Source organism: Lactuca saligna, chromosome 4, assembly GCF_052625555.1.
Source record: "Lactuca saligna cultivar CGN05327 chromosome 4, ASM5262555v1, whole genome shotgun sequence".
In the NCBI taxonomy this organism is placed as follows: domain Eukaryota; kingdom Viridiplantae; phylum Streptophyta; class Magnoliopsida; order Asterales; family Asteraceae; genus Lactuca; species Lactuca saligna.
In genome coordinates this window covers 336,203,171-336,230,349 of record NC_136420.1, presented here as the reverse complement: position 1 = coordinate 336,230,349, position 27,179 = coordinate 336,203,171, and positions in this window count along the sequence as shown.

Sequence of the window (27,179 nt, the reverse complement as noted above, 5' to 3'; positions counted from 1 at the left end):
CTTTATATAGGGCTCATTTCCTGGATTTAGGGTTTTCTTCGCCCGACACCTACTCGCCGAGTCCATCTTTGGACTCGCCGAGTAGGTCACTTGTCACGCGACCAAAGTCGCGACTCTACTCGCCGAGTCCATCCATGGACTTGCCGAGTCGCCCTTCAAGATTTACACTTTTAGCCCTTCAACACTACTCTTGCTATTCCGGGATGTTACATTTAAAATTCGTTGTAAGTGAGCTACGGTTATGCAATTTTTAATATAGCTTTCAAATAATTATAGTAATGTTATTAGGTCCTTAAAATAATTATTTGGGCTATTATTATGAGTTATATTGAGTGTTATTTAACACTTTTATAATAATAATAATAGCTAGACTATTAATTAGTCAAGGTTGACATTAGATGAAACCCTAGTGGAATTGATACTAGGTTTTATCGAAGGAAAATTGTTTTGAGAGTATCGAAGCGCTGTCCGAGTGTTGAGTTACCACCTACTCAAGTGAGTGCATAGTTACTTTAGTCTTACATATAGATATGAAGTATTTTACATAAATTACGTGCTATGTGTGCATATTATTTGAATACTTGTTGTCTATGTTGGATGAATGATTTTATACATGTTTTAAATGATTTAAACTGTATATTTATTTTACATCTACAAATATGTTGGGATAAAACATGGGTAGATGAAATAGTTGGTGTGTGATGAAATAAAATAATGAGAGATATGTGATGATAGGAAGGTGATGATAATTAGGTGAGGATAGATAGGTGATGATGAATCGGTGATGTAGGATACTACAACCTCGTCCGACAATTTGGAGATGTAGTCATCTACCAGAGTATATATGGCGACCACAGACTATTCTAGACAACCCCGTGGAAACACTAGCAGTCTCATAACCTGTAGGTGATGAATTACGAGTTCAAGCGATGTTGTAAGTACGTATTCATGCGATGATACTCTAACCCTTACTATGAATTACGAGTTCAGGCAATGTTGTAACTACGTGTTCATGCGATGATAGCCTAACCCTTGTTGGGCATGTATTGAGGGACTAATCCCTGAATCAATACTGTCTATGTGATGTACGTGATGATCCTTAGGGAGAGTCCTTAGGAACAAACATATAAGGAAATGCGATGTAAGGAGATGAGAGGAAAATATGATGTAGGAGACGACCCTTAGGATAAATCCTTAGGGAAGGTACTTAGGAATAAATAAGATAATGGGGATGGGTAATTGGGTTAATTGTTTGTTGATTAAACATAATAATTATATTATTGTGGGTTGAAAACCCTATGTACTCACCAGGTTTCCCAACCTGACCCACTCAGTTTACTTGTATCACAGGTGACGATGTGAAGTTACATTACACTGAGAGATTAAGGAGATATAGATCACTAGTGTAAATGAATGTAAGTTCTGTTTACGCTTATGTTTATGTATTGACGATGACATCCCAAATGTTTTGAAATGAATAAAAATACATTTCTTCAGAAATGCTTTGATAATGAAATTATCATGTTTTTCTGGGAACAAATTCGGCAACGTTTTTATTAAAAGAGATACTCTGATTTTTTTTTAAAGCATCAACAATAATCGGTGTTTTTTGGCCTTGAAAATGGGGATGTCATATACACCCCTTTATGCGGCCGGAAACTCCCCTCTTTCAATCACATGTGATTCTAACACTTAGTTTCAAGTGTTTCCTTGTCCCTAAGGTGGTTTTGTTCCTCATATAATGGTGTTTTACCTTAATCTAATACATATATGTGCTATTATATGTTAAATAGGATTCAATTGTGTCCAAGGCTTCATTTGACTTTCAACATCCCTATCGACACGACACTCGAATCACACAAGCAAATAGTGAGTGCATACCCCTACGCTTTTAAGGTTTTTAAACGTTTTCAGGGAGGAAAGCAAGCCAAACACAAAAGGATTTTTGTGAACTGAAACATATATGTTTCCAATAAGTTTAAACTTATGCAATTGATACAATCCAACGTGTTTCATAAAACATACAGGCATTTATTCCCTTTCATAATATGCAGAGCATAAGGGACGTTTTCCAAACATAATTGTATAGTTTCCAGAATAGTACATGAACATAACATATCAGTCAAACTATAATAGGTATAGTTTGGGGAATTAATTACCAGTTTTACAGATTCAAACTACGTACAAGGTTGAACATATAAACTATGACAAATTTAGTTTATCCATTACTACATACAGATAACAAGAGTATCATACTAAATAATTATTTGACGTATAATTATTTATACTCTACACAGTATACAAATGATTTCAAACAGGAGAACAACAGAACAACACATAAACTAGTTAATACAACATTGTGAGACATCTCTTCATGGTACCCTTCGGGGTACTGGTAAATACTCTACATTTAGTATAACTAGAGTCTCCTGGAGGGAGAGCATGAGATTTGTGAATAGATCTATTTGGGACCGACAATCCCACACCTGAATTGTTAGCTACAGTTAGGCAGACATGCCTGGGTGACAACTTTCGTAACATACAACGCCTGAAGAAACGTTGCGGAGGTAATCAGTCATATTAGCATGGTTATATGAACTCACAATAGTATAAACTAACTTTTTTTTACGGGATTATCATTCTTCAATAGTTTTATTTTAATTAATAAGACTACCTACATACTACACTGGAGGGTATTCCAGGGATACAACATTTGGTTTTATTTTAAGTAATAAGACTACTTTACATACTGGTGGTATCTAGAGTTTTCGAACAAGAGCATACATACTGATGGTAGCCAGGGTTTTCAAAACGGATCATACTATTCAAACTGTAGTCAACAAACATGATAGAAAATATTGGATTTTCTGGAAAAGCAAACAAACATTTATACAAATTCAGTGACTAGTTTTCAATTCAAAAACATGCTTATGAACTCACTAACTTTATGCTGATATGTTTTCAAAACCGCTTGTATTCTTAGGACATTAGTAGACAGGTATACTAGTCGACTTTTGGAGAAGATGGATCATTTTGGAGTCTCGTCTTTATCTTTTGCTACTTTTGATGTATACGAACCTCATATCAAACAAATGTAAATATTCATATTAAAATGTAATGGTTGTGTTTACTTTGATTACTATGATGCAATTGTTGTGGTACTACATCTGACGTCCTCCACCCCCAGACGTTTCCGCCGTTTGTTTTTACGGTTTGGGATGTGACAAGCACCTCAAGCAGCTTTAAACCGAGCATTGATAAAACTCTCAGTTTCAATTGGTCCAAAAACTTTGACAACAGTAATCTTCTTTGAGCTCCAAGTTTGGTGTTGAGGCTTCATATGTTTGAGATAGAACGAGAAAAGCACTTGATCAATATCATGATCTGGAAGAGGAGCATCCGCAACTTTATCAAAGCTACAAAACTGAAAAGCCTTCGGAGTGATAGGTAGATCAAGCTACGAATCAAGAGAGTTTTCCAAATCAAACGATACCTAGGGCTCAAGCTAGTAAACATTTGGATTATCAATGGCTTCGTTCAAAATACGCTCCATAGACCATGAGGGATATGGAAGCTTTTGAGTTTCTAGAGTGACTTGGGCTTCACGGGCTTCCCTTTCTTGAGCTTCGGCTTCCTTGGTAATTCGCAAGTTCTCATCTATATCTACGTCACGAGACTTGCGTTTAAGTATTGCTCCTTCATCCTCTTCATCATCATCAATCAACTTGTTTTTACCTTTTTATCGTAAAACTTCATTACCCTTCGGACTTTTTGATTTCGGATTTTGATCATGCTCATCAGAGCCACCAACGGGTTTCTTGATATCTTCACTAGATGCTTTCTTCACTTCTCCCTTTGTTTCGGAAGAGAACCCGAGGCCGAAACACCTTCTATCCAATCAAGCATGGAGAATACCAGTCGAAGTTTGTCAGCCAAACGCTGTCTAACATAGACTTTGAGCATAGAATCAAAAGTCTTGATGAGAGTTTGCAAATACTGATTAACATCGGTAACAACACTTTTGACTGCAATGTTTTCAGATTTGAGCTCTTAGATCTCCTTGTTGGCATAAGAGAGGTGGGATCAAACAACTTTCACTTTTCCCTTTTTGAAAATAAGCTTATCTATAAGAGCATTCTTGGTAGCAAGATCTGCTTGAAGCTTTTCAATTTGGAAGTGATCGATGTTTTTAGCTCTGCATTATCATCCTGGATACTAGTGCGAATCTCAGAAAGAGCTGCTTTCTCAGTTTTGAGTGTTGTACCATGGTTTGTAATCACCTTGTTCGCAGCAGCTGTGTTTCGTTCCCAAGAAGTTCGGAAGTCTTCTATAAACTGTTTAACATTAGAAAGTAGTTTATCGACTTTTTCGGTCGTTTCACGAACAATCTTTTAAGATTTCTCAATGGCCTTTGTCGACGTAGCAAGATTCTTAGCATGCTCCTTAGTGAGAGTGTCAAATAAAGCTTTGTAAGACGCATGGGAGTATTCACTACTGGACAAATATTTGGAAGACTCAAGGAGAGTATCAAACTTATCATTGAGTGCTTTAAATTGGCCCTTCATCATCGGTGCATCTTCATCATCACTAGAAGCTTGGGCGTTGAATGGGCTATAGTGAAAGCTAAAGGACGAGGACTTGATGCAGGTCGTTTCCGATAGTTGTTGATGATGAAGTTTTCTGCTGGAGCATAGTTGAGCATTGCCTCAGGAAGCGAGCCGATAAATGCGAACTTCGTAGGATCTGCTACGATGAAGTTAGAAGTGTGACAATTGGAGATAGCTGCCATTGTAGAACCTCTATCACTGGAATGTTGTGGTGATTGATGGCCCTTTGAATGATGATGGACCATAATCGAGCACATGATAAATCTGAGTGCTGATACGTGGAAATTGTACTCTGAACTAGTTGATCCCAAAGGACAAATCCATTGTCCATATTAATTCTGTGATATAAACCATAGAGAATAGTGCAGAAGAGTTTGCTTGCACTGTCCGAACCTGTAACCCTCTCTGAAAAACTTTTGAAAATAAGAGTGAAAAACCCATTCCACATTAGCGGAAGATTGGGCTTCTTGAACTTTGACAAGATGGTTAAGTTGCCCACATAACCCATATGATAAAACATCTCAAGTATTGCAGAGGAGGAGATGGAATCTGGATCGACAAGGTCCCTTTCCTGAGAAAACCCTAGTAATCGACTGAACCTTGACTTGGAGATGGAGGTTTTCTAGGTACCAATTTCAAACGTGATAACAACCTATCCTTCTTGAAAGCTAGCAGTGGAGAAGAACTTGGATAGATGAACCAAGGGTATGTTTCCTGGGTTTGGCCGGCTACTATCGAAGGTTTATCATAGATTTCTCCAAGATTATCGTCCCTCTCACCAGATTGACCCGGAAGGGTGTTACTTTTTCCTGAGGGCCTGAGCAGCAGGCCTCATTTGAGACTCTTTGCCAGAGACTGTGCGAAGCTCTAGTGTTAGACATTCCTGAGGGAGTAGAGGACTCCGTAGTTTATTGTGATGCATCTATATTAGGGATGGGTGTGGTGTTGATGGAGAGGGGGCAAGTGATAGCATACACATCGAGGCAGTTAAAGCCTCATGAGATGAGGTATCCCAACCACAATTTGGAGCTGGGGACGGAGGTGTTCACCCTCAAGATCTGGCGCCACTACCTGTATGGAGTCTGGTGTACCACATACACAAACCATAAGAGCCTGAAGTACCTCATAGATTAGCCCAACCTGAATATGCGACATAGGAGGTGGTTGGATGTAGTGAAAGACTATGACTGTTAGATCTTGTATCATCCGAGAAAGGCTAATGTGGTAACCGATGCCTTGATCCGTAAAGCAGCAAGTGCTCCTATACAAGATGTGTGTATGCGGATGACGGTGATGAATCCAGTCTTAGATACCATTCGAGAGGCCCAAGTGGAGGCCATGAAACCAGATAACCATAAGAGAGAGTAGATAATCAGGAGGATTTCTGAGTTTGGGACGGATAGTTGGGGGTTTAGACTTTCCGTGGGTGGATTTGGGTGCCCTATACAGGTGGAGCTCGGTGCATACTGATGGAGGAGGCATATAGATCGAGATTCGCAATCGAATCGGGGGCCACTAAGATGTATTTGGATTTGAAGAGAGATTATTGGTGGCCTTGTATGAAGAGAGACATGGCTTGGGTAGTTAAGAGGTGCTTGACTTGTTGTTGGGTTAAGGCGAAGCACCAGCATCCACATGGTTCGTTACAGCCTCTATAGATTCTTCAGTGGAAGTAGGAACAAATTTCCATGGATTTTATTACCAAATTACCAAGAACCGCACGAGGTGTCGACGCGATATGGGTGATTATGGACTAGTTGACGAAGAGTGATCACTTCCTTACTATTAGTGAGAGCTCTTCTGCAGAGAAATTGGCTGAGATTTATGTGAGAGAGGTGGTGGCACGACATGGAGTGACGACATCGATAGTGTTAGATTGGGATGTGTGTTTTACTTCAAGGTTCCAGAAGAAGTTTCATTAGGAGTTGGATACCTGATTGCACTTCAGTACCACATACCACCCATAGATAGACGGGCAAAGTGAGCGGACAATACAGACACTTGAGGACATGCTGCGTGCATGTGTTATGGACTCCGGTGGAAGTTGGGACACCTATTTGCATTTGGCTGAGTTTTCTTACAACAACAACCACCATTCCAGTATTGGTAAGCCTCCCTTTGAGCTCTTATATAAGAGGAAGTGTCGGACTCCTATCTGTTGGGGAGAAGTAGGGTAGAGAGTGATGGGTGGCACTGAGATAGTACTCAAGATGATTGACCAGATTCAGTAGGTCAGATAGAGGTTACTGACGACAAAAAGTCGCCAAAAGAGTTACGCAGACCGACGATGATCCAAGCTAGAGTTCCAGGTTGGAGATTTTGTCCTCCTGATGGTATCCCCATGGAAAGGGGTGATTCGATTCAGGAAGCGGGGAAATTTGGGTCCTAGATATATCGATCCTTTCAAAGTAACTACCAGAGTCGGGAAAGTAGCTTATCGGTTAAGGAAGTGTGTAGCCGATGAGACGGCGGTGGTACCATTAGAGGACATTCAGGTAGATGCAAGCCTGAATTACATTGAGAGGCCGATAATGTAACGGCCATGTTTCTAGGCTAGGCATTAATGTTGATGTAATAGTTTAGGCAAACGTTTGTAACTCATTTTGAAATAATAAGAATGTATTATTTGAGTATTATGTGTTTTATGCTTAATTGTGTGGCTTAACTAAATTAAGAATAAAAATAAGCGTAAAAATAAAATGTTATATAAAACCAATATCGATACATGAAGACGTAGTGGTCGTGACGAGGGTTTCAAATATATAAAGAATGCCGAAATCCGAGTTATAACGAAGAAGTTATGACCTGTCGAAGTTTCGCGACAGAACCGGCACGACACTGTGCGGCGTAAATAGTGAGTTTATGATAGAGTGATATTTAGCCTTAGTGATCTAAAAGAAAGTCGTAGAGTTTGTTAAACCTGATGGGTTTTGAGCATTCTAACACTTCCTAAGTGTACATGCAACCCTAATAACCTTGGATCTATGTTTGTCTAATTTGTCATGCAAAGTTGAATTCCAAGGTTATATTCCTATCTAGCATACATGGGGAACAATTTAAACATAAAGTATAGATAGGATAACTTACCTTGTTGTTGCTTGTGTTCCTTGAAACCTTGTGAGCCTAGCACCTCAAGTGGTGATGCCTCAAATGCTTCACACAACACCAAATGCTCTTGGAAGAACTTATGAGAGAATACACACTCTTCAAAATCGGCCAAGCCCCCTTTTTTACTTAGTGTAACCGATTTGGGAGGAGATCATATTCCTTATATAGTGTTGACACATCTAGGGTTAAACCCTAATGTGTCATGACTCTTCATTTCCATGACCCATGGGTTTGTAACTCCCATGGAGCATCCATGGAGCATCCTATGGGTGGAACCCAACTTGATGATCCATGGAGCCTTTTAGCCCACTATACAAGATATGGATGATTTACTTAATCAACCCATATATTTAATTAGTTATCTTTTGATCACTTAATTAATTCTAAATTAATTCTTGATCAAACTAATCAAATAATATTATTAATATATTAGAACTTATAATATATTAATAATCTCCAAGCGTTATTTCTCTCATTTAGTTTATCCAATTGCATGGTGCCATGCAACCCAAATGGACCATGCCGGGTCGGGTCAAGTACATACCAGAAATAGTTATAGACTTAGACACCTTATCCAACAGTCTCCCACTTGGATAAGTCTAGTAACTATTACTGCAAGTATGACTTTAGGAACCGATCGGCAATCGTAGCTCTTTACAAGGTTTCTCGAAACTTGAGAAGATGATGGTACGCCATTTAAGATAAGTGATCATATAATCCTCTGTTCTAGATATCAGTCGGACAAATACATGGAACAATGTCTTACTTATTGTCCAACATTTGTTTCCCGATTTCCGATTTGTTTGACAAAGAACTTTATTGAACACATCAATCTAGTTCTGACCGGGCCCGGTACATAGGTCAAAACAAAATCATCGAGGGGCCCAGATATCAGCTTCTAATCCAAGAAGGAACAGATAAACTTCGACTCATATGTTTGTTCTACTACTCATTGAATTACACATAAGAGCACGATTTTATAACATCGAGTTACCAATGCGTTTTTCGTACAATTAATGCATAACCAACTCGTAAGTAACAAATCATATCTCTAGGTTTAAAGACTTATATGATATTACCGTCTCACGATCACTCGAGATAGAATTCCATGAAGTGATTCCAGTGAGCGTGGGTTGAGTCCAATGCTCAGAACTTATGAGCACTCATGATTGTTGTAGCCTTTGTCCCAGACCTCTACAACCAAACATGACAGTCTTGATTCATACCTACTTCCGACATATGACCGACTGTGGAGGTTTGAATAATATGTTATACCAAACAAAATTATTCTGGAAGTCAAAACATGCAAAAGAAATATAGTAAACGATTGACAAGAGATAGCAACACTTTACTCATAAATAAAACACTTTTATTCATCATCAAATGTCAATTACACTTTACAAATTTCAAGATTATCTAACTACTAAATCTAATATCATCCTTCAGCCCTATGCTCCGAGCATGCTGGAGATGCTTAACCTGAGTCAGTCCCTTCGTGAGGGGATCTGCTGGGTTCTCATCTGATGATACCCTCTTTGCCACGAGGAGTCCTTCTTCGATCCGATGTCTGATGAAATGGTATTTTCTGTCGATGTGTCTGGATCTCCCGTGATCCCTTGGTTCCTTGGCTAAGGCAACAGCACTTTCACTATCACAGAAAATTTCCATCGGCTCTTTAATAGCTGGTACAACTCCAAGGTCTCCAATGAAGTTCCTCAGCCATAATGCCTCCTTTGCCGCTTCGCTAGCTGCAATATACTCTGATTCACAAGTAGAATCTGCCACTGTCTCTTGCTTGGAACTCTTCCAAGAAATTGCTCCTCCATTTAGAGTAAAGACCCAGCCCGACTGAGAGCGGAAGTTATCCCTATCAGTCTGGAAGCTAGCATCACTATACCCTACAACTCTCAAGTCATCACTCCCACCGAGGGTAAGGACCCAGTCCTTAGTCCTTCGTAGGTACTTGAGAATATTCTTTACCGCAATCCAGTGTGCCTTGCCAGGGTTCCCCTGAAACCTGCTAACCATGCTCAAGGCAAAGGCTACATCAGGTCGAGTACACGTCATAGCATACATGATCGAACCTACAGCCGAAGCATAAGGTATTCGACTCATTTCTGCTATCTCAGCCTCAGTGCTAGGGCTTTGTGTCTTACTCAGCTTGGCGCTACTCTGGATGGGCAACTCTCCTTTCTTGGAGTTTTGCATTCTGAATCTCTTCAGAATCTTCTCCAAGTAGGTACTTTGACTAAGTCCAATTAGTCTTTTACTCCGATCTCTCAAAATCCTTATCCCCAAAATATAGGCAGCTTCACCAAGGTCCTTCATAGCGAAACACTTTCCAAGCCAGGACTTTACTTCCTGCAAGGTTGGAATGTCGTTTCCTATGAGTAGTATGTCATCCACATACAATACCAAAAAGCTAACTATACTCCCACTAGCCTTGACATATACACAAGATTCATCTTCACTCCTAGAAAAGCCAAATTCCTTGACCTTTTCATCAAAGCAAAGATTCCATCTGCGAGGTGCTTGCTTTAATCCATAAATGGATTTCTCAAGCTTACACACTCTCTTAGGGTACTCGTTACTGACAAAACCTTCTGGCTGACTCATGTAAACATCTTCGGCCAACTTTCCATTAAGGAAAGCGGTTTTGACATCCATTTGCCAAATTTCATAGTCATGAAATGCGGCTATGGCTAACAGAACCCGAATAGACTTAATCTTGGCTACCGGAGAAAAGGTCTCATCATAGTCCACTCCAGGAATTTGAGAGAAGCCCTTTGCAACCAGTCTAGCCTTATAAGTGTGTACTTTACCATCCATGTCGGTCTTCTTTTTGAAGACCCATTTGCACCCTACAGTCTTTCGACCTGGTACATTCTCAACCAAGTTCCAAACTTGATTGTCATACATGGATTGTATCTCGCTATCCATAGCCTCTTTCCATTTAGCAGACTCGGGGCCTGCCATGGCTTCCTCGTAGCTGTTAGGGTCATCTTGACTTACTAGTGTCTCATCACTAATAAGTGTCTCACCTTCTGCAGTAATATGGAATCCATAGTAATGCTCAGGTGCACTCCTAACTCTCGTGGAACGCCTCAGAGGTACAGATTCGTCAATTGGCTCAACAGGAGTTTCCTCCTCAAGTTGAGGGCTAGAGTTTGAAGTTCCTTCACCACTTGACTCTTGAATTTCTTCAAGATCAACTTGCCTCCCACTGTCTCCTTGGCTTATAAACTCTCTCTCTCGAAAGACTCCTCTTCTTGCTACAAAGACCACGTTGTCACTAGGTCTGTAGAAGAGGTAACCAAAGGAATGTTGTGGGTAGCCGATGAAAATACACCTCTCGCTTCGGGGTTCGAGCTTATCATGAGTCTCGCGTCTCACGAAAGCCTCGCAGCCCCAAATCTTGATGTGGTCTAGTTTAGGTACTTTACCAGTCCACATCTCGTGAGGAGTTTTGGCAACTTTCTTTGTTGGGACTAGATTAAGGATATGGGCAGCAGTCTCTAAGGCATACCCCCAGAATGATATTGGTAGCGAAGCTCGACTCATCATGGAACGAACCATGTCCAACAAGGTTCGATTACGCCTCTCAGCCACACCATTCAACTGCGGTGTCCTGGGAGGTGTCAATTGTGAGACAATCCCACATTCCTTTAGATAGTCAAGGAACTCTGAACTAAGATACTCACCACCTCGATCGGATCGAAGCATCTTAATGTTCCTGCCCAATTGATTCTCGACTTCCTGTTTAAATTCCTTAAACTTCTCGAAAGTCTCTGACTTATGCTTGATTAAGTAGACATATCCATATCTACTGTAATCATCAGTAAAAGTCAAATAATAACGATTAGCATCTCTTGTGGCATGTTTGAATGGTCCACACACATCCGTGTGTATAAGGTCCAACAAACCTTCACCCCTTTCACATGAGCCTGTGAAGGGTGACATTGTCATTTTTCCAAGTAAGCATGATTCGCAACTATCATTTGACTTTAGGTCAAACGACTCCAAGACTCCATCCTTTTGGAGTTGGCCTATGCGTTTCTTGCTTATATGTCCAAGACGACAATGCCATAATGATGCTTTATCCAAGTTATTATTATTAGTAGAATCAATACACAAAACATTATTTCCTAAGTTATCTACAATAGATACAGCTTCATACACACCATCACAAGGTAATGCTTTAAAATAAAGTACATTATTAAAGAAAGCATTAATCGAACCAACTTCATTATCAAACGAAAAGGTGAAACCTTGTTTGTACAATGCATGAAAGGAAATAATATTTCTTGCCATTTCTGGCGAATAACAACATTTATTCAAATCTAAATTTAACCCACTACTTAGCGATAAAGTATAAACTCCAATCTTGGTGACAGGTGTAACTTTCCTATTCCCCATGATTAAGTTTATTCTTCCTTGCTCCACATTCTCACTTCTTCCTAGTCCCTGCAAGTCACAACAAATATGAATTCCGCAACCTGTATCAAGGACCCAAGATTTCGAATGGGGTGAGTTATTAGAAATGATAGTGTAAATACCTGCATGGTTGGGTTTGAATTTCCCATCCTTTACATCTTGCTGGTACTTTGGGCAGTTCCGCTTCCAATGAGCTTTTTCATGGCAATAGAAGCATTCAGCCTCTTTTGGGTCAGAAGAAGGAGTAATGAAACCTTTCTTGGTTCCACTTGAAGAAGAGCCATCAAGGGTCCGAGCCTTGGTACCCTTTGAAGATCTCTTTCTCTTCCTCCCTCGACTCTGCCCGATTGCCAAGACCGGAGTTGTTTCTGGAGTAGGAGTGATAGCAACCGACTTCCCTTTAAGACCTGTTTCTGCGGTCTTGAGAAGTCCCTGAAGTTTGCTGAGGGTGACCTCTTCCTTGTTCATGTGATATGTCATGCGGAATTGATCATAGCACGATGCTAAGGAGTGCAAAATGATATCTATTGCAAGCTCCTCAGGGAAGTTCACATTGAGCTTCAGCAACCGATCCACATACCTTTGCATTTTCTGCATGTGGCTCGTGACGGACTCTCCGTCCTTCATCATGGTTGTTATCATGGAGCAGATGACTTCGTACCTCTCTTGTCGTGCACTTTGATGGTATCTTTCCATCAAATCTTGGTGCATTTCATAAGGGTAGAAGTCTTCATAAGACTTTTGGAGTTCAGCTGTCATGGTGGCTAACATGATGCAAGCCACCTTGGTTGCATCTCTTTCATGAGTATGAAAGTCAGCGATCTCCTGGGGAGTTGCAGTGGACTCGTCAATTTCCTTAAGCTCCTTGTCAAGGACATATTCTTTGTCCTCGTAGCGGGTAATCATCCTGATGTTTCTGATCCACTTATTGAAGTTGGATCCATCAAAGGTGACTTTCCCACATAGACTCATAAGAGTAAAGGAGCCATTAGGATTCGAGCCAGAAGCATTAGTTGAAGACATCTGAAAAAGAAGGACAAGTTTAGTTTAGATTTAAGAGAGTCCTTAATAAAACACCCAAATGTAATATTAAGGCTAGGATCCAATCACAATATAATATAACTTAGAAGAGGTATGCCGTAATCTAAGCTATACCATATTTGAAAGGTAGGTGAATGACGATTCACCAATTTCCACCACGAAAACCGAAATATTAAATATTTAGTTTTTATTGGTTTTAGAAATTCCTAGATTCTTTAAGATCCAATGAACTTTTCAAAGGCATGTTTCAATCTCGAGAGTGCCCTCCAGGTTTTGTGACTGGGATGCTGAGGATCACAAAATGAGGTGTGAAGTAACCATGCAAATCACTAGGTACCCTTAAAGTTTATCACTCAATCGATGTGCCGGTAAACCACACACGCTCCACCGATACTATAATAAACCTTAAGTCACCCTTTACCTACCTTGTTAAGTCCAAGTTAGTGTGCCGGTTAACCACACACGCTCCACCAACGACTTAGACAAAGTGTAAAGTGTAATTTCATGGATTAGCACCTTATTCACATTTTCCTAAAGTAACTAAGATTGGGAATTTAATAAACATTTAGTTACTTTATTATATTCATCATACTTTGAATGAGAATTTATAAGTCCTTGTCTTACCCGTTCGGCTAACGACCCTCCACCAGTCAAGCAAGCGGTGGGTGAGAATATACACCCATTAAGTCACCATTTTATAGGCAACAACCTTATACCCACCTTATAGACCGGCTTCGTGAATGAGGCGTACTAGCGGTAAGACGACTTTACTCTTATACATATATATATATAATTATTAAATCATCATAATATAAGTATAAGGGTTGAATTTTAACTTTTAAAATTCTAGGGATTGGAACTTAAAGTTTTAACTTAACTTTACTTGTTCCAAAACTTGAGGGCAAGTTTTGTAACTTTCAAAACTTTTCATTTCTTGTAACTTATGAGTTTAATAGAGTCATAAAATGAAGACTCTTCATTTTTATAACTCTTGTGTTTTCTTAATGGTTTTTTTTAACTCAAGTGACTCTTGGTTTTCCATAACTTAAGGATAAGTTATGGACTCCATTAAAACACATTATGATCAAGAATTAAACTACCAAATAGGTTACAAATAATTCCTATGATCATCTAAAACTTCATAAGAACAAGAACATGAATATGAACATAATCAAAAATTACATAAAACTTTGTAATTTTGATAACTAGTTGTTGTAAATGAATTAGCAAAACATTACACCACCAAAAACAAGTTTATATTTACTAAAACAGTTTAGGGTAATGTTTCTAATTCATTTTCCAGTAACTGAATCAAAATTCTGCACTCATTCGACCCTACTCGCCGAGTGCATGATCATGACTCGCCGAGTTGGTTGAAGATACACATGGACTCGGCGAGTCCCCCCTATGGACTTGGCGAGTCCGATCGCAGACAGCAAATTTTTCGATTCTGTTTTCAACTTTTAAGAACAAATAAGAACAAACAAGCCTAGGCTCTGATACCACTGATGGGTTTTCAGCATTCTAACACTTCCTAAGTGTACATGCAACCCTAATAACCTTGGATCTATGTTTGTCTAATTTGTCATGCAAAGTTGAATTCCAAGGTTATATTCCTATCTAGCATACATGGGGAACAATTTAAACATAAAGTATAGATAGAATAACTTACCTTGTTGTTGCTTGTGTTCCTTGAAACCTTGTGAGCCTAGCACCTCAAGTGGTGATGCCTCAAATGCTTCACACAACACCAAATGCTCTTGGAAGAACTTATGAGAGAATACACACTCTTCAAAATCGGCCAAGCCCCCTTTTTTACTTAGTGTAACCGATTTGGGAGGAGATCATATTCCTTATATAGTGTTGACACATCTAGGGTTAAACCCTAATGTGTCATGACTCTTCATTTCCATGACCCATGGGTTTGTAACTCCCATGGAGCATCCATGGAGCATCCTATGGGTGGAACCCAACTTGATGATCCATGGAGCCTTTTAGCCCACTATACAAGATATGGATGATTTACTTAATCAACCCATATATTTAATTAGTTATCTTTTGATCACTTAATTAATTCTAAATTAATTCTTGATCAAACTAATCAAATAATATTATTAATATATTAGAACTTATAATATATTAATAATCTCCAAGCGTTATTTCTCTCATTTAGTTTATCCAATTGCATGGTGCCATGCAACCCAAATGGACCATGTCGGGTCGGGTCAAGTACATACCAGAAATAGTTATGGACTTAGACACCTTATCCAACAAAAACGAGAGCATGCATAAAAAGAACGTCCAAATCTGACTTCGTATGAGAAAGTTATGATTTTCTAAGTTTCAGCTTAGTAGTATGCAGCCCGAAGTTCGGATTTGAGATCGAGTGATTTCTAGCCAAAACAATCTAAACGAGAATCGAAGATCTCGTCGATAGTAGTGCAACGGTAAAAAGACAGACGAAAACGAACGTCGGATGAAGAAGTTATGAATTTCTAACGGAGTTTTCCTGTCCCGGACTACTAAAAATAATAAATTTTTTAAAGAAAATCAAAATTAGCTGACAGAATCTAAAAGAAAGTTGTAGATCATAGTCTCACCTACGCGTGGATATAAATATCATCAAAAACGGAGCTCGTATGCAAAAGTTACAAAATTTGGAAGTTTGGAAATATGGAGTACGCCCAGCGTACTAATGTTCTTGGCCTCGGATGAGCCACGTAGCAGCCTCGAAAGCCTCCGGTCTTATCCACCCAGTACGCCCATCGTACGAGGTGTATGCCCAACGTACATGTCGATAGGGAGTACGCCCAGCGTACTCTAGGGTTACGCCCAGCGTAACCAGGGGTTCAGCACCTTATAAATAGAACATGAAGGCAGCTGAGTTTGGTTGCCAAATTTCTTCTCTCTCACCTGTTTTTCCTCGATTTATGTGCAAGCTATACCCACGAATCCCCGGTATCATCCCGAGACCCGAAGTGAGTCACAAAGCCCCGAAGATCTCGAGAAGAAAAGAGTTGCGAGCTGAAGCTCTGCCCGCGAGAAGCCTGGTGTTTGTGAAGATCTCCCGATTTCATCGAAGAATTACTACTTGAAGATCCGTAGTGCTGTCCAATAATCACCTTATCAAGTGAGTGTGTAGTTACTTTCTTCTAACACATAAATACGAAGTATTTCCATAAAATATGTGTTATGCGTTTATATGTTATGTGTTATTTGAAATGAGTATTGGTTGAATGTTTTATACAAGTTTTAGGTTGTATTTATATTTATATTTTTATTCACAAATATGTTGGGTAGAACACAGGTAGATAGTGATGTGTGATGAAATAAAAATGATGAGAGGCCTCGATGTTGTTGTTGATCTAGTCATCTATCAGAGTATGAATGATGACCACATACTCTTTCTAGACAGTCATGTGGAACGCTGATAGGTTCATAACCTGTAGGTGTTGTGAACGATGTGTTCACCAATATACTCTATCCCCCTCATGGTTGCCTTTAGGACATCTACTGTTAAGGAAACCCCTTTGCAGTAATGTCCGTCCCGATGAAAATCCTAGATTAGGTCCCTTGTGATGGTTGTTGTTTTAAGGACGTAAAGTGAAAATAATGGGAATAGGTAATCAGGTTATTGTTGGTTGGTGAAAATTAAATATAATTATTGTGGGTAGAAAACCCTATATGCTCACCAGGCTCCCAAGCCTGACCCACTCAGTTTCTTTGTATTACAGGTAGTAGCGCGAGAGCATAAGTTGGAGAACTTGTGAAGATGTTTTTGTTTATAGACCAGTAGTTGTATGTAACTGTGTAAGGTCTATGTTTTATTGTTTATGCTTTTGCGTCTGTATCGGAACATGACATCCCAAGTTTTGGTATATAATGAAAATACATTTCCTAAAGAAATGATTTGACAAACTTTATTTAATCATATTGTGTTTTGGGGACAAATTTTGCAACTCTTTTAAATCAATGGGTTTACTCTGAAATTATTTTAAAAAACATAAATGAAACCGGTCATTTTTGGCCGTGATTTTGGTGATGTCACAGTTGGTATCAGAGCATTAGTTTAAGCGAACTAGGAATTTGTAGGATTTATAGACTTAAACTTAGAATGCTAAGTGAAGATTATGAGGTGTGTCTGATGTATCTTTGACACGAGCACTAGTTTATTTTAGGAATATGCCTAAAAAGAATTTATGTGCTAAATGTTATATGTTTGTCATAGATGATATTATTTATTCGGATCTTTGGTCTGTTGCCGACCAGATCTGGAGACCTTATGTGTGTAGGATTCTAAGAGTATGACTACGATATTTGAACTTACATGTAAACGTTTCGGAGTGATACGGATGATTTAATTATCAATCATGATTGAGGATCTAATTTCACCTTATTCGGTGTATAGATCAAAATGGTAAGAACCAAAAGTAGCGTTGGAAACACGGATCTAAATAGGAATCAACCCCCAGTGATTGAGCGAGTACCTGTTGTAGCAGCAGAACCTTAGCCAATGATAATGGTTGGGGTACAATTGATGATTCAAATGATGTTGGATCGTTAGTTGGAAGAAACAAGACGTCTGCTTCGGCATAATCATGAAGAACTTTCAATGCCGATTGAACAACCCGAGTTGAATGAAGGGCATTCGGAAGGAGGAAACTTCAGTGGAATTGTTGGTCAAGCCAACCCATTGATTGTTAGGCAAAACAACCATGATGGAGGAAATGATGAGCGTGGGTGCAAGTATAAGGATTTAAATGCATCCAAACCACCATGTCTATCCGGAAGCCCGATACCAATGGAAGTGATAAAGTGGATCTCCGAAATGGAGACAATGCTTAAAAGTTGCGAATGCAGCAATAGACAGAAGACCACTCTTGCGATCCCTCTGTTAAACTCTGGCGTGTTGAGTTGGTGGAAGCTATTAGCTGAATTTATGCCCAAGGGAGAAGCTAGCAAGATGTCTTGGGAAGACTTTGTGGTGCAACTGAAATTGCTATACTGCTTAGAGCAGGACCTTCTGGAAATCAGTAATGAGTTTCATAATTTGAAGAAGGGAAGGATGAGCGTTACTGAATATGCTACAAGCTTTACGGAGAAGATGAAGCTGATTCCATATCTAGTTCCAAATGAACTCTCAAAGGCGAACAAGTGTGACTGTAGATTACCAGCAGACTTTGGTCCAATGGTTAAGCAAGCAACAAATTTGAAAACCGCCATCTGAGCTGCTAAGAATGTTGAGAACCAAATCAGGGAGAAGGGTCTGGAGAGCTCAGAGGTTGGTGAGAAGATGAAGTTCGATGGACCCTTGAGGTCCAACAAAAAGGGTAAATTCTCGGACTCTAGTTCTAGAGGAGGTGGAGGAGGCAAAGTGAAATGGTGCAATAAATGCAAGAAGAAGCATCATGGAAACTGTGATGGGGAAGTCACATGCTTCAAATGTGGAAAGATAGGGCACTATGACAACGAATCCACTCTTACCAAGAAAGTTAGCTATGGGTGTGGTGAGGAGGGGCACATCTCGAGGGATTGTCCAAAAAAGAAGGAGGCGGCAAAACCAAACATTCCACCAAAGCCGAAGGCGAGAGCCTTCTAGATGACACTAGAAGCTGCTAAAGAAGAGGATGATGTCGCTTCAGGTACCTTTCTCGTAAACGAATTTCCTGCCAAAATTTTATTTGATTCTGGATCCAACTACTTCTTTATATCGCATGAATTTGGTAGAAAACTAGATTTTCCTATTAATAGACTAGATAATACTTTATTAGTTGAAGTTGCTAGTGGCAAGTTTGTACATGTTAGCTATCGCATGAAAAACATCTTAATTGATTTGAATGAGAATAAGTTCCACGGGGAATTATTGTAACGCCCTCATTTCTAGGCTAGGCATTATTATTGATGTAATAGTCTAGGTTAACCCTTGTAACTCTTTTTGAAGTATTAATGATGAAATATTTAAGTATTATGTGTTATGTGCTTAATTGTGTGACTTAATTTAATTAGGAATAAAAATAGGCATCAAAATGAAATGTTATATAAAGCCGATATATATGGATAATGTTGTAGTGTTTGAAACAAGGTTTCCGAATATATAAAGAATGCCGAAATCCGAGTTATAACGAAGAAGTTATGACCTGTCAAAGTTTCGCAACAGAACCGACAACGCTAAATGATGTAAAAAGTGAAATTTACGTTAGTGAGATATTTAGCCTTAGTGATCTAAGCGAATGTTGTAGATTTCCTTAAACCAAGAGCGTGCATGAAAAGAACACCCAAATCTGACTTCATATGAGGAAGTTATGATTTTTCGAAGTTTCGACTTAGCGGTATGCAGCCCGAATACTCGAAATAGAGATCGAGTGATATTTAGCCAAAAATTTATAAATGAGAATTGAAGATCTCATTGATATTAGTCCAACGATAAAAAGACAGACGAAAACGGAGTTTAGATGAAGGAGTTATGAATTTCGAACACAGTTTTCCTGTCCCGGCCTACTAAAAATAATATATAAGTAATATACTTATAATATATTAAAAATCAAATCAAAATTAGCCAATGAAGTCTAAATGAGAGTTGTATAGCATAATCTCACCTTCGTGTCGATATAAAGAACGTCGAAAACGGAGTCTAAATGAGAGTCTAAATTAGCCAACTCGCCGAGTCCCTTCCATCTGTTCTAGTTCTATGCCCGTTTCTACTCGTCGAGCTTAACAAAGACTCGACGCGTTCTTCTTCGATGCACACATGCTAAGGCCAAGTTCATCCGACTCGCCGAGTTGAAGAACAACTCGTCGAGTCTAAGGCAATCTTCATCGGACTCGCCGAGTTGCTCATCCAACTCGCCGAGTCCACGACTATCTTCTTGGATTAGTGTCTAAGTCCGTAACAATATTTGGTAAGTACTTGACCCGATTGTGCATGGTCCTTTTAGGTTGCCTTCACCAAAGCAACTTGATTGGAGAAATAATAGATAGAGAGGTTATTATGATTTATCAATATGTTATTAAGAATAATATATTAAAGGGTAAATCATATTTGTTTAATTAATATTGGTCAATAATTAATTAGGAATTAATTTTGTGATCAAGTGTAATTAATTAAACTAGAGGGGCTGAATTGTAATTATGTGATAGTTACAAAGTAGGGTAAGGATTATCCTACATATGGGTTGGATGAAATATAAAGGATATGGATCCTTAAAATCGTCCAAAGATAAGGGCATTCAAGGCTTATCTTATTGTCACTTGGTGGGCAAGCAACTAGATAAGGATAAGGACTGAAACCCTAATCTACACACCTATATAAACACCCCTTTGCCATAAGAATTCGTCCATGCTTCCTAAAGGGTTCTTAGGGCTGATTTCTATCTCCCTCTTCTTTCTCTATATCCTCTCCAATTGCTTGTGGTGTTTGTGAGCCATTAGAGGCACTACACTTGTGGTGCTTGCTTTCAAGACTTAGGGTTTGAAGATTTAAGTTGTTAATGCAATATAACAACAAGAGGTATGTAATCTAACCTTCTTGGTGAATTTTAAAAATAGTAAGCCATATTAGGGTTTCTTTATATGTTCATAATGTTGCATATCTAATAGTGAAGACATAGATCCAAATCTAGGGTTGCATGCACACATAGGATTGTTTGTACAAAACCATCAGTGGTATCAAAGACTTCGGTTAACTTATTTTCAATTAGTTTTATACAATTGTATGAACTTGACATATTAGGGTTTATAGCCAATAAACCCTAGGAGGCTAGGATTTTCGAGATTAGAGTTTGCAAACCCTAATTTGCAAAAGCTTGAAAAAGATGTTCAAATCCTTTCCTTAAACCTTTAAGTTTCAAAATCTAGGGTTTGTCATAACCCCTTGATTTTTGAAATTGGCCTCCTCCCCAAGAAAAGATCCTAAATTTTAGGGATTTAGATTATCCCATATCTTGTAATTATCCTTTAATTGTTATATATGGTAATTAAGGATTTTGGAATATCCCATCCTTATTTTCGAAATCTATGAAGATTTGAAGGGATTAGGATATCTTAAATGTATAAATGGTAATTATCCTCATGATTTTGATAATCCCTTATGATTTAATAATTAAAATTAATAGTCTAATTCAAGATAACTATTAAATCAAGAGTTTTAATATTTAAAATTTTAATTTAAATGTCATAAATTCGAAAATTTTAAGTGAGATTAAAACTTAATTCTTTTGAAAAGTTTCAAAACTTACCCTAAAGTTTTGGAATTTAAATTGTTGATTAAAAGTTTAATTTTGAAAGTTTAAATTCTAAAACCCTAATTTTGAAAAGTTCAGATTAAACCCTAATGTTTTATTAAATTAATTAAGTGTATAATTTAAAGAGAGTTAATAAATCCATAATAATATTGGTTAATTAAAAGTGTAATTTAAACCACCTAGTATTTTAAAAGTGTAAAATACACCCTTATACTATGTATAACTTTAAAAGTTTAATATTATATATGTATAACTAAAATGTTAGTCTTATCGTTAGTAGGCCTCATTCACGAAGCCGATCTATAAGGGGGGTATAAGGTTATGGCCTATAAAATGGTTGTTTAATGGGTATCCACTCTTACCCATCGCTTCCTTGATTGGTGGAGGGTCGTTAGCCGAACTGGTAGGATAGGGCAATCCTTTCTTCATTAATAAGTATAATAAACCTATGTAAAGTAACTAAACACTTTTACAAATTCCCAATCCTAGTTACTTTAGGAAAAAGTGAAATTGATGCAATCCCATGAAATTACACTTTGTAACCTTGCTAAGACGTTAGTGGAGCATGTGTGGTTAACCGGAACACTAATTGGGTTCTAAGAAAAGGTGGCAAAAGGTGACTCAATGTTTGTCATAGTTCGATGGAGCGTGTGTGGTTTACCGACACATCGAATAGGTGACTGTAACAATGAGGGCACCATGTAGATTTGCATGGTTATTCACACCCACTTTGTGATCCTCGACATCCCAGTCACAAACGAGAGGGGCATATCGAGATTTAAACATGTCATTGAAGAGTTCAATGAATCTCAAAGGAAATCTAGGAACTCTTAATACATTTAAAACTTAAGCCTTTATGTTTTTCTTGGTGAAGAATTAGTGAATCGTCATTCACTTACCTCCAAATTATTTGCATGTTGGATTACTACATCCCTCTTCTAATGTGTAAATAATGTTGTTGGATCCTAGCCTTAATGTTTCATTAAGGATTCAATCAAATTACTTGAAATTTCTCCCGTTTTGTAGATGTCTGACTCTAACCGTGGTCTTCCCGAATCCCAAGGAAAAGGTGTACCTGTTGAAAGTAAAAGCTTGTTCCAAAATGAAGGATCAACATGGAATAGCTTAATTGCACTCCCTCCTCCTCCTCCTGTTATTCTCCCCGACCCACAAGATCGAATAATTGAAAGGTTCAAGATCACCGAAACCCTATTAGCAATGGAACATGAAGATGGTAAACCCGTGTGTGCTCACGTCCTAGGGATGAAATCACACATCGATAGGTTGATTATGTTGGGTGCGTCTCTTCCCAATAAGTTGGCTGTAGACTGGGTTCTTCAGTCACTCCCTGAATCATATGATAAGTTCGTTAGAGAGTATTATATGATGGGTATTGACGCGACCCTCGTTGACTTAACTTACATGCTTATTGCTGCTGAATCAGAAATGATTTGGCGAAGTAATGGAGCATATTTGTCTAGTAATTCAACCAACCATGCTTCCGTTGACACTCTAGAAGAACCCACTTGTTTCTACTGCCAAGGGAAAGGGAAATGGATATGAAGCTGCCCAAAGGAACTGAAGAGTCTAAGAGATGAGAGAGAGTCAAGAAGTATGGCTCTACTTCAGGTATAAAATCCATTATCCAACTCCATTAAATTCCTATTCTTTATACATAATGTGATAAGATTACATTTGCATGTTTTGCAGGATTAGAGACAAGTGAAGAAGTTTGATGGAAGAGAAAGATGAGTCTGATCACGAAGAAATGGATTACGATAGCATGGATTCGAAGATCAAATTTTGAGCTTAGGAAGTTATGATAGATTTGTTAGGAGTATTTGATTACATAGTTTTTCAATTGAATTTTGCATTGTAAGGACATGTTTTTCCGCTGCTTTTATGAATAAAATAAATTTTGGTTTTATCTTATTTGTTTATCCTTACAATGGCCTATATGAAAAATTGATGTTTGTGTACTTGATTAAGTTGTTTGTGGTAGTGTCAAGAGTTTACCAAATAGGGAGAGTTTCTCATCGCCCAAGTTTCAAGTGGATAGGAACTTGGAGTCGTGCAACAAGTATTGCATGATGAATGAATATCTTTCACATTTGGGAAATTTAGACTAATTTATGACAAAGTGTCAAATTAAGGACTAAGAGATTGAGTACACTAGGTTGTACATTAATCAAGTCTACCACAAGAGTAATAAATATATTCGTCATGATTTACTAAAGTTTAGTGAATATGGTTATACTTATAAGATTGAGTATAATTTTGGGTTCATTAAAAGGGTTTCAATCAATGGCAGAACGAATAAGAAGAATCAAGTAGGCAGAAAGATAAAGGTTTCTCCGTTCTAATAAGAAGGGAGAGTACCTTTATTATGTTTTATGTGTAACAGCCCGGAATCTCAGGTATTGTTTAAATTGTGTTTTGGTGTGTTTTAAGAGGGGACTCGACGAGTTGGAGCCAAACTCGCCGAGTAGGACCGCAGACCTGGTCGCGGGTTCGCGACTGGACTCGACGAGTCCAGATATGGACTCGGCGAGTCTGCGCTGTTCAGCGGAAACCCTAGCCGTTCAGTTTTGGGACGTATAAAAAGGACTTATAGGCCGTCATTGTTCGTTTTAGCCTTATGAGAAGAACCCTAATTCGATTGTGTGCATCTGGAGCAAGGTTGAAGACCATTGTTGAGTTTGGAAGAGTTGTTGTGCAAGGAAGAGAAGGCTTGGTGAAGGGAACAACAAGAGAAGTCACGTTCTGAGGATTGGGGACACAGAGAGAACACATTATTCAGGTAATAATTTGAATTACATTCTTTCATGTTGATGTGTATATGGATTTAGGGTTTATGGAACCCTTTTTGTGGCTAGATTGAATGTTACCTTAGTCCCCAAACGATTGGAACCCCGTATTAGGACCTTTAGAGGTCCAGAATGTCCCATGCCTGTGCATTTCGGGAATCAATAGAGGTTTTGGATTGGAATCCTTATGCCTTAGGTCAAAATGTAAATTATAAGACTTGGGGTGTAGCATGAGCACCTAAATGAAGACCTTACGTGATGGACCAGTCTAGGAGGGCCAGACCTATGAATGGTCGGAACAATTCTGACCTTAGGAAGCCGTTTGATCGACTGCATGGCATGGACTCGCCGAGTCCGATGAACAGACTCGGTGAGTAGCTTGCAGAATAACTGGGACTCGTCGATCTGTTCTTCAGACTCGGCGAGTGGAGTCGGGGTGGCCCCGCGATTCTGCCAGGAGTAACTCGTCGGGTCAAGGAGGATACTCGATGAGTAGAAGGGGAATCTTAGAAGATTGGAGGACGTCTAGACTCGCCGAGTCACCATGGCACTCGCCGAGTCCGGTCGAGTTGACCGTGGACCATTAACCAGAGTTGATCTATGTGTGATTTCTTAGGGTCAGTTAACTTGAGAGATAAAAGTGTTAATAAGGGATATATGATATTATAGGGAGTTTGTAGCTCGGCGGATCGGGTACGAGTGATTTCAGGAGTTGCTAGCTTACGGTATCCACGAGGTGAGTCTTCTCACTATACTGTACCCGGAAGGGTTTGACTGTGTGACCGGAAGGTCGGATATGATATGTGATATATGTGATATATGTGTTATATGTGGTAAGTTAATTGCTATGCGTGCTGTGTATGTTTATATGGGCCGGAAGGCAATATGTTATGGGCCGGAAGGCAATACGCTATGGGCCGGAAGGCGATTATGTTATGGGCCGGAAGGCGTTGTATTGTGGACCGGAAGGTCAGGGCCTGGAAAGGCGTATATGTGTAAGTTGTATATTGGGGAACTCACTAAGCATTTATGCTTACAGTTGTTATGTATGTGTTTCAGGTACTAGCGAGGACCGTGGGAAGGCGCCGGCATGATGCGTACACACTGATTGATGTTTTGAGATCTTGGGAATTTTATGAATTGTATTTCGACTTAACACTTGAAATAATTATATTGGGTTTGAATAAAAATAATCTAATTGTTTGAAATGAAAATTTTGTTTGAAAAATTTGCGTTGTTACAATTGGTATCAGAGCCTTGGTTTGAGGGATTCGGGTGTACCTTCGGGTGTAACTGAACTCAAACCGAGGATTTGAGGAAAACTTTTTAAAAAAAATAAAAATAAAGGCATAAACTTTTAAAAATGATAGTGTGGTAAACAAGAAAGAAGCAGTGTGTACGATCAGTCAGCGCCCGAACGGTAAAGATCCCCAAAATACCTTACAATGTTATGTTATGAAATGAATTATGAATTGTTATGCATGCTAGAAGACTAGGTATTCATGATAGGACTAGAGTGGCCTGATTTGTGATGCCTTAGTCTAGGGAGTTTGTCGATATGAGATACTTGATAACGTGCAGGTAGATAGTGCACATCAAAAGTAGAGTACTCACTATTCGGGGTTTGGGGAGGAAGATTTGGGACGAATGCTGATACGGTGTGGTCGGTAGTATTGGGCCCGTACTACCGAAGACACCGGGTCGGTGGGAGGCCTAAGTAAGAATCCCTGGATATCGGAGACTGAGTAGGGTTGCGTTATCGAGTACAATTGTACTTGATGGAGTCTCTGATAATTTTATGTTATATTTCAGAGACATCATGGTTACAACACGCCACGGGACGAGTTCGAGCGGTGTGAGTGACGAGGAGATTCGTCAGCTGATTCAGGAGGAGGTAGCTGCAGCGATCCGGGCTGAGATCCCGAAGATGTTTGGGTCTATTAAGACCACCCTGATGGAGACGTTTGAGGAGCGGTACGCCGCACTGACTGAAGTTGCAGCCGCTGCCGCTACCGCAGCTGTGGCCGCTGCCAGGCCACAGGGGGGTGACTCGCTGCTATTTCGAGAATTCAGCAACACGAAACCACCTGAGTTCGATGGGATGCAGGATCCGATTGCTGCGATGAGGTGGATCGCTGATATTGAGGGGTGCTTCTACACTTGTTCATGCCCGGAGCACCTGAGGGTACGGTTCGCTTTGAACCAGCTCCGTCTGGGAGCGAAGGATTGGTGGAAGTTCGTGACGGCGAACTTCACTTTGGCGGAGATTACAGCAGTGACATGGGAGAGGTTTACTGCCATGTTTAGGGACGAGTACGTTCCCCCAGTGGAGAGGGAACGATTGGTTCAGGAGTTCTTGACCCTTAAGCAGGGTGCTGATTCGGTTGCGGTGGTCACGCGGAAGTTTCATGAGAGGGCGATGTTCTGCCCCGAGCTGGTGTCTACAGAGCAGTCGCGGATGAGCCGGTACTTGGGTGTTTTGAGGAGGGATATCCGGGAGTTTGTGTCGAACTCCACCTATCATACTTTTGCTGAGCTTCAGGCGAATGCCAGGAAGCGCGAGATCGAGTTGGAGACCCAGGCCAGGGAGGAGGCCAAGTCTCAGCAGGTGGACCGGCGACCGACTCAGTCTCAGCTGGCAGCCAAGCAGACCAAGTCCGCCGATTCGAGGATGGGAGGTCCGAAGGGCCGCACTTGCGAAAAGTGCGGCAAGGGTCATGATGGGGCGTGTCGAGCTGGTGTTTGCTACAAGTGTGGCAAGGAGGGACACATCGCCAGGGATTGCCCTAAGGGGTTTATGGTTTGCTTTCATTGCAACCAGACAGACCATCGGAAGGCCGAGTGCCCTCAGCTTCGTCAGGGATCTACACCTATTGCCAGGACTACTGAGACTCGACCAGCGAAGGTCGAGGCCCCGAGGGCTCGCGGGAGAGCCTTTCAGC